General features: G+C 50.6%; 1 long non-coding RNA gene across 1 annotated transcript; it reads left to right on the top strand.

Moving 5' to 3' along the window:
• The first annotated feature begins 364 nt into the window (after nucleotides 1-364).
• On the top strand, nucleotides 365-3,113 carry LOC138686391 (uncharacterized). The gene is made up of 2 exons (XR_011325720.1): nucleotides 365-1,196; nucleotides 1,587-3,113. It is a non-coding gene; the product is annotated as an uncharacterized lncRNA (long non-coding RNA).
• The last annotated feature ends 3,841 nt before the right edge of the window (nucleotides 3,114-6,954 follow it).

Raw genomic sequence — 6,954 nt, forward strand, 5'->3', positions numbered from 1 at the left:
CCACCAGCCCGCCCCCGCCGGGGCCGCGCGCCGCGCCCGCCCCGCCGCCAGCCCAGCCCGCCCCGCCGCCGCCGCCGCCGCCGCGCCGCCACCTGCCGCCCGCGGGCTCACCTGGGCTGGGCTGGGCTGGGCTGGGCCCCGGCTGCCGCGCTCGGCCCCGCTCCCGGCCGAGCCGAGCCCCGCTCCGCTCCTCTCCGCTCCGTTCCGCTCCGCCGCGGCCTGCGCTGCGCCGCCGTCCGCCCGCCCTGCCCGCCGAGTCGGCCCGCAGCCGGCGGGCAGGGCCCGCCCCGGCCAGGTGTGGGCGGGGGCGGGCGGGGGGCGGCCCGGCGGGGCGGGGGAGGGCGCGGCCGCGGCCCGGGGCGGGCGCTCTGGCGGCGCCGCCGGAAGGACCGGGCCTGGCAGCCGGGGGGCCCCGCGCCGCGCACGCCCCGCCGCCCTCCCCCGCCGGCGCGGGGGCAGCCGCCCGAGGGCCCGCGGGGGAAGGCCGGGGCCCCGCCGTGCCTCGGAGGGGCGGCCCTTGCCCGCGCCCGGTCCCTCCGCTCGTGGCCCCGGGTCGCCGTGCCGGCCGCGCGCCGGGCAGAGCCGAGGTGGCCCGGGGGCCGCCGGCGGGAGGTGGAACCGGTAGGTGCAAGGAGCGCCCGTCGAGAGGCAGAGCAGAGCCCCCCCACCCGCCCGTGGGGTCTCCCCGTCCGTGGCGGCGGCGGGTGAGCGCCGCGCTGAGACCTGTTGCGGTTTGCGATCGGTCGGACCGCGCTGTGGCTGCTCGGAGTTGTTTCAGCCCATGCAGTCATCGAGCACGCGGCTGCTTCGGCCGCTTAATTACTCCAGTCCTTTCATCTTACCCGTCCGGGGCCCCCGACTGAGAAACAGGGACACTGAGGGAATGTTCTGCCGCCTTTTTAGAGGGTGGAAGGGTTAAGTTAGTCAACTGCACCGGCTGTGTTGGTGCTCTTTGGCTCGTTGCCCAACCCGTCCTAGGAGCTGGGGTTGCGTCAGCGCGGGCAACACCGCGGTGCTCGGCGGTTTCGCCCTGCCGCCGTTCTCCTCTGCACGCTGCGCCGGGGTCACTCGCGTTCCCCGAGGCACGTTAATTTTTTTCCCCTCTGTGGTCTCCGGGATTTCTCCTTGTGCGTGGTAACTGTGTTCCTCTGAGGATCTTTTGCCGTTGTCCTCTCGTCCGTTCAGCCAGGGCGGTGGTAAGAGCCAAATAGTTTGCAGAGGTTCTTCCTCTGCCCCAGCGCGGTTGCCTCAAGCACTCTGAGGAGCTCTGGGCTTCACACTCCTGAGTGCGATGCCCGGTCCCTCGTGCATTGCTCACCTCTGCCCTAAACTGAGCACCTGAAGCCGGTCTTGCACCCCTGCGGGATCTCGCATCCACGGCGGGAAGCTCTGGCAGCGAAAGCCTTTGATTCTGGGGATATTTTCCTTCCTACTCGGTATCCAAATGTTGCTGCAAAACGGCCCTTCTGTGCATTACACAGCGAGGCCACGGAGCTTAGAGTAAGTGGTGCTGGCCGAGTGCCACGCAGCACTGCCAAAGTGCCCATGGGCTCCGCTCTCCGTGTTAAAATTTGGATCTGCTTCAGGATGCTCTGGAGTGCAAGACCACGGGGAAGTTGGGAGATCCCTACGCCAGAGCAGGGATTCACGGAGGCGCCGGAGCCGCTCCACCACCTCACACAGCGGCCACGTTGGCAAGTTTAAGGTGGGTCATGCCAACCTGACCCCTCTTCATTTTGTGTGGAAGCAACAGGTTTTCGAAGCTTGCTTGAAAAATGGAAGATTTGTGCCTTACTGCTCCTTTGCTATTCTTGTCAAATGCTTAAGAACTTTAGAGTGGAGACACTGAAATGTTGGGCCAATCTACGGGACAGTTTTTTAAGATATTTTTAGACACCTAAAGGTGCAGGTTCCTTAACACCTTCACAAATGTGAATTCACGTGACTGACACAGAGCTGCCTCATAAACTTTTGATGCCCTGGAGCTTCTAGCCAAGACTTGCAGGTAAATGATTGTCCCATGGGCTTAAGCCATTAATCATCTGAATCACAAAACAAAGAGTTTTCACGTACAGCTACCACCGAAAACTATTATTCCCCGTGCACATGCCTCCATGACGTAAAAGCTTGGAAGGCTATGAATAGTGTGAGCCCAATAGGCACTGGTGCTTTGTGCTCCGCTGAATATGGGGGTGGCCGGTTTCTCAGCCCTTTACCTGTCAAGGACTTTGCAGTCATGGGGCACACTGTTCCTCAGAGCAAAGGCATCCACTTCAGCAGTTTGCTTAGCACAGGATACACTGGCATGTTGTCTCCAGAGAGCTGTATTCTGGAGGGAGGTGTACAAGAGTCCTAAAGCCCTGAGACTGATCCACCAGTTTATATATAGCACCCCGTTGTGTCATCTCGGTAGCTCTCATGGCTCCAGCCTGCCCAGCTGTTTGAGTGGCAAGCTTTTTGGAAAGCAAAGTCTCAGCGCCTATTTGCAGTACCTGATTTGGAGGTCACTGCTCCCTGGTAGCTCTTCCTTCCCTTGGATCCAGCTCTTCAGTGCAAATGTACACACCCATAGTCTTGTCGTATGTGCCACTTGATAGCCAGCTAGCATATAGGTACTGTGGGATGGGTTTTGCTTGCCTTTAATATAATAAATTGGTATAAAATCAAAAGACTGGAATTCTGAATTTTTTAAGACTTGTCAGAACAACTTCCCTTCTCATTTCAGGCAACTCGCTAAATGCTCTGGATTGAATCTGTAAGCTGCAGAGCCTGTCAGAAGCTTGTCCTTTCTCCAACTGGTTTGGTTTTTTTTTTTTTGAGGGAGTATTCTTGCTGATGACTTTTTCTCACCTGATTTTATAGTAATTGTCAATTGTATTGTCAGGTCTCCTGGTCTGATTCACAAGTGCCTACTGCAATGCTCAACTTGGTACTCGTGTAAGATAATACATCTCCATCTGTAGATCTGCTTGACAGCACAGCTTGAGGACCATATGGCCATGACTCTGACTGCCCACCATTTTTCAATATTACCCCCAAGACTCTTTCATTTCCTTTGTAAGACACGATTATTAGAATACTCTGTTTTGCCCCAAATAAAAAGAAAAAAACAATCTGTGTTGCCCATTTCTGTTCTTCTCCAATTGAAGGAACTGCAGCCTTGGAGAGACAGCCCTGATGCTTCCTCATCCACAGCACTAGGTTGTCTGGACTGGGGAATCTTTAAGCTGAGGATAGCAACTTGCCCTTAATTTTGCTTTACTACAGCTTGTACTTGACTGCAAAAATAAAAGTCGGTGTTGTAATAAAAGTGCAGTCACAATGCTAAAGTGGTATTTGCTTCTATTTCCTGGCCAAGGCCCTAAGTTTTCTGTTTCTCGGTTGCCTTTCTGGAAAGTAGGTACAAGTGTCCTTCCCCTTCTGCATCATTCATCTCAGCTGCCCAACCAGATCTGGCGAGAATATGTGCTCTCTCTCTCTGTGGCTTTGCACAGCACTTAGCACAGTGAAGCTCCCCTCTTGGTTGATGCCTTAGAGGTCCTAGAAAGTACATGAACATGAGTAAAAATTCTCATAGTTCATTTACCCACTTCTCCCCATACTAAATGGGAAAGGTAAGTTCATTGGAAAAAAAACAAAACCAAAAAAAAACCACCACCTGAGAATTTGTTCCTGGTGTGTAAATATATTTTGGGCATTATTAAATGGGAGAAGTTTTCTGCTCCTGACTGAATAAAATGTGGTAGAGGAAGGCTCTGGGAATGCTGGTCACCAAGACTGAAATTGAAATCACCTCCTACTTCTGCTAAGGGCCAAAATCTGGAGTACTAATGGCAATTGGCTCACGGAAGACTCTTCCCGAAATGCAATCGCTTGTTCAGAAAAGCAGACTTACAGATGAGTAATTATCCTTTGCAGCATGGTCTCCATGTGTTCAAGTCCCAGAAATACCAGCTTACTGTCCTTTTCTAACCCTAAATGAATGGTAATGGAAAGACTAAAATGTAAGTTAAAGCAAACAATATACAAAATACAGTGAGCTTTCCATTCTTGTCAGGTCCCCGAGAAACTGGGTTTTTCTGGCTTTCGTTGCAATGACATCTCTGCTCAGCTGGTCCAAGACTTGCTCTGGTGGTCTTCAGCTCCGATCCTTTACCGTTTGGCAGACCACAGGATTCCAGGCTGCAAAATACAGGCTGTCAAAGAGATGGAAAGGACCACTAATCACACTAGTATTTGAGCACTTCCTAAGCTAATATATTTATGCTCACAGGATTTCTGTGAGGTAGGAAATTACTACTGTCCCCTTTTTAGAGATGAAAAACAGATGCACGCAGAAGCTAATTGACTTAGCTAATGTCGCACAGGAGCTGGTGGCAGAGCAGTGAAATGAAATCAGCTGCCAGCCCCAGTGCCACGTGCCAGAGGACAGGTTGGCTCAAACGGTTTTGAAAGCCTGGTCAGTGCCCATGGGCTTTTATAGCCCGGTACAAATGCAAAGTAGGAGCTTTCAGAGCATGGCAACCCGGGGCGGAAAATTCAAAGCACAAGCTTTCAGATCGTGGCAACCTCGGAAGGAAGGGACGGATTTGCACTCAGATTCAAGACAGGCAGCGGCAGCAATACCAGCCTGGCCCAGGTTTGCAGAGTGACTGGGCTTTTGGACTTGCTCTGGGGAAGAAGCTGGGGTCTTTTCCTGACAACTGTTGAGAAGTGATTTCTGATATTGGACCAAAGCTGTCGGCTGATTTCAGCCTTGTCAGAAAATCCGTCTGGGGGCTGAGAGCTCCCCTCCTCGCTTTCACACCAGTGAAAGCAGGAGCTTCTGGAAATGAAATTTCAACCCAATCTTTTTTTTTTTTTTTTTTTTTTGCATATTAATTTTTAGTCCTGCCTACTTTTATATTCAGTTTTCAGAACATGTTGAAAGCATTTTAAAAGAAGCCATGAAGCAGTTAAGAAAATACTGGAGACTGTGTTCAGAGACCTTAAAAACAATTTTGTTTTGAAACTTCAGGTTGGGTTGTAAGTACGAGGTGAAGAATGCCACTAATGCAGCTTGTGTGTACAGGAGTGGGTTTTGATCAAACACTTGTCCTTATAAGCATTGAGACTGGAAAGGGAGTGGCATTGCCTTATCCTTATCCTTGTAGCAAATTTATAGACCTTGTTAGCGAGGTTAAACTTTTGTGCTGACTAAACTTTTCCACACCCTCTTTCTGCAATAAAAATCCACCTCAAATTTTTAGCTCACAACCAAGTAGCAGATGAAGTAATGCTGAATGTTTCATTTTAAAGCAAGGCAGGTATCCCAAAATACTCTTCCCCAGCACCAAAAATGATTTTGCCCAAATGGCTGCTCCTCCCTCAGAGAACTCCACCTCTTACCAGCTTTTAATATTTTGTGGGATTGCAAAGCTAGTGCTTTTCTTTGACGGTAACATCGACTTCAGGTCTGATTGCAGGATGGATTCTGCCCTTGGTTCTGTGTGCAGCAGCACCCTCTGACAACAGCCACCTAAGATAAAAAGGTAATTAAGAGAGTAGATACAGCAAGTGTAACTGAGAGAAGGATCACCCTGACCACGGCTCTGCTGCAACAGATGACAGGCAAAGAGATCAAATGTATTGAATTGATGTTTTTATCCCCAAAGAAGCTGACAAAATTGCTGTTTACCAAATTTTCTTTTTAACTTGGAAAATCAGATCTGAAATTTTCAAGGTGCAATAAATGGAGAGTCCCATATTCTTACCTCACTGTTTGAGAGCTGTAGTCCTGAAAAGGCGATGGGAATAAAGTATTGCCCCCACATCGGATAATCTCAGCCTTTTGTGTGCAAATGGCAAGACTGGCCCCAGAAGGGTCTCAGGTGCCCTTGGGCACAGCACAGTTAGTATAGCTCCACTCTGCAGCTGAGGTCTGCAAAGAAATCAAGCAGAAGTATTTGGACACTCCGGTCTTCTACACTAAGGGCACAGAGAAGGGGTTTGGGACCTGCCCAGCTATGTTCGTGAAAGCTGGGATCTCCTGGTTGAAGTATTACAGGTGCCAGAGCTGGCCTGGAGTGCAACAGGCAGCCGTGAACTTGGCAGAAGTAGAATTTCGCAGCTGAATTTTACTTCCTCCTCTTACAGCCAACGGTGAATTTTCTCAGTGTGAAGCTCAGCATCTGAGCTCTGCACAGAGACCAGGTTGCAGTGGCCGGTCTGTGTGAACAGCACGGGAATGCCGTGGTCCTGGGGAAGGTGGCAGCAATGTAAAGTGTGACCGTGGTGTGATGAGCACTTGGGGTGGTGAGTACCACCATGGAGCGGCGTTCCTCCTCTGGTCTGCAGGACTAATCCCTGCAGTGCTCACAGGGCAGGATTCACACCCGGGAAGAGGCCGGAATGAGGGATACGTGACGTTTAATCTCATAAGCTTGAACACGACTTCAATGCTTCTCAGAATTTTGCTACCCTATTGCGGGACATGCAAGTATGATAGAAGTAAACTGAAATGATCCTCTAATTTATTTATTTATTTCCCTTTAATTTATTCCTTCTAGCACCCCCCCCCCCAAAAAAGAACCCAGCAGGGACCAGCTGTCTTGACAGGTCATTTAAAACTGCTTTTGTAAAAATAGATTTGTATTTTATAGCTTAATATTTTAGAGGCTGGTGACTGGTTAAACTTCTTTCAGCACCAACACCTCTTGCTTTGGGCTCCAGCCTTCAAATAAGTCACTGGTTGTCATGATTTACTGTGTATATTATGGGACAAGTGCAAGATTTTGACAAGAAAAGACATTTGGGTGTTATTTGAGGAGACATGGGGAAAGTCACTTAACTTGGTGTTTATATAGAATGGCTTTCTTGTTTCAGAGGTCACCTCTGTTGGAATAACAGGTGCAGGCTTCAGACATCAGCTGCAAGGGCTGTTTTGTACATCAGGGAGGTTATAGCTTTTCCTGT

This window comes from Haliaeetus albicilla, chromosome 8, assembly GCF_947461875.1.
Source record: "Haliaeetus albicilla chromosome 8, bHalAlb1.1, whole genome shotgun sequence".
NCBI classification, from domain to species: Eukaryota; Metazoa; Chordata; class Aves; order Accipitriformes; family Accipitridae; genus Haliaeetus; species Haliaeetus albicilla.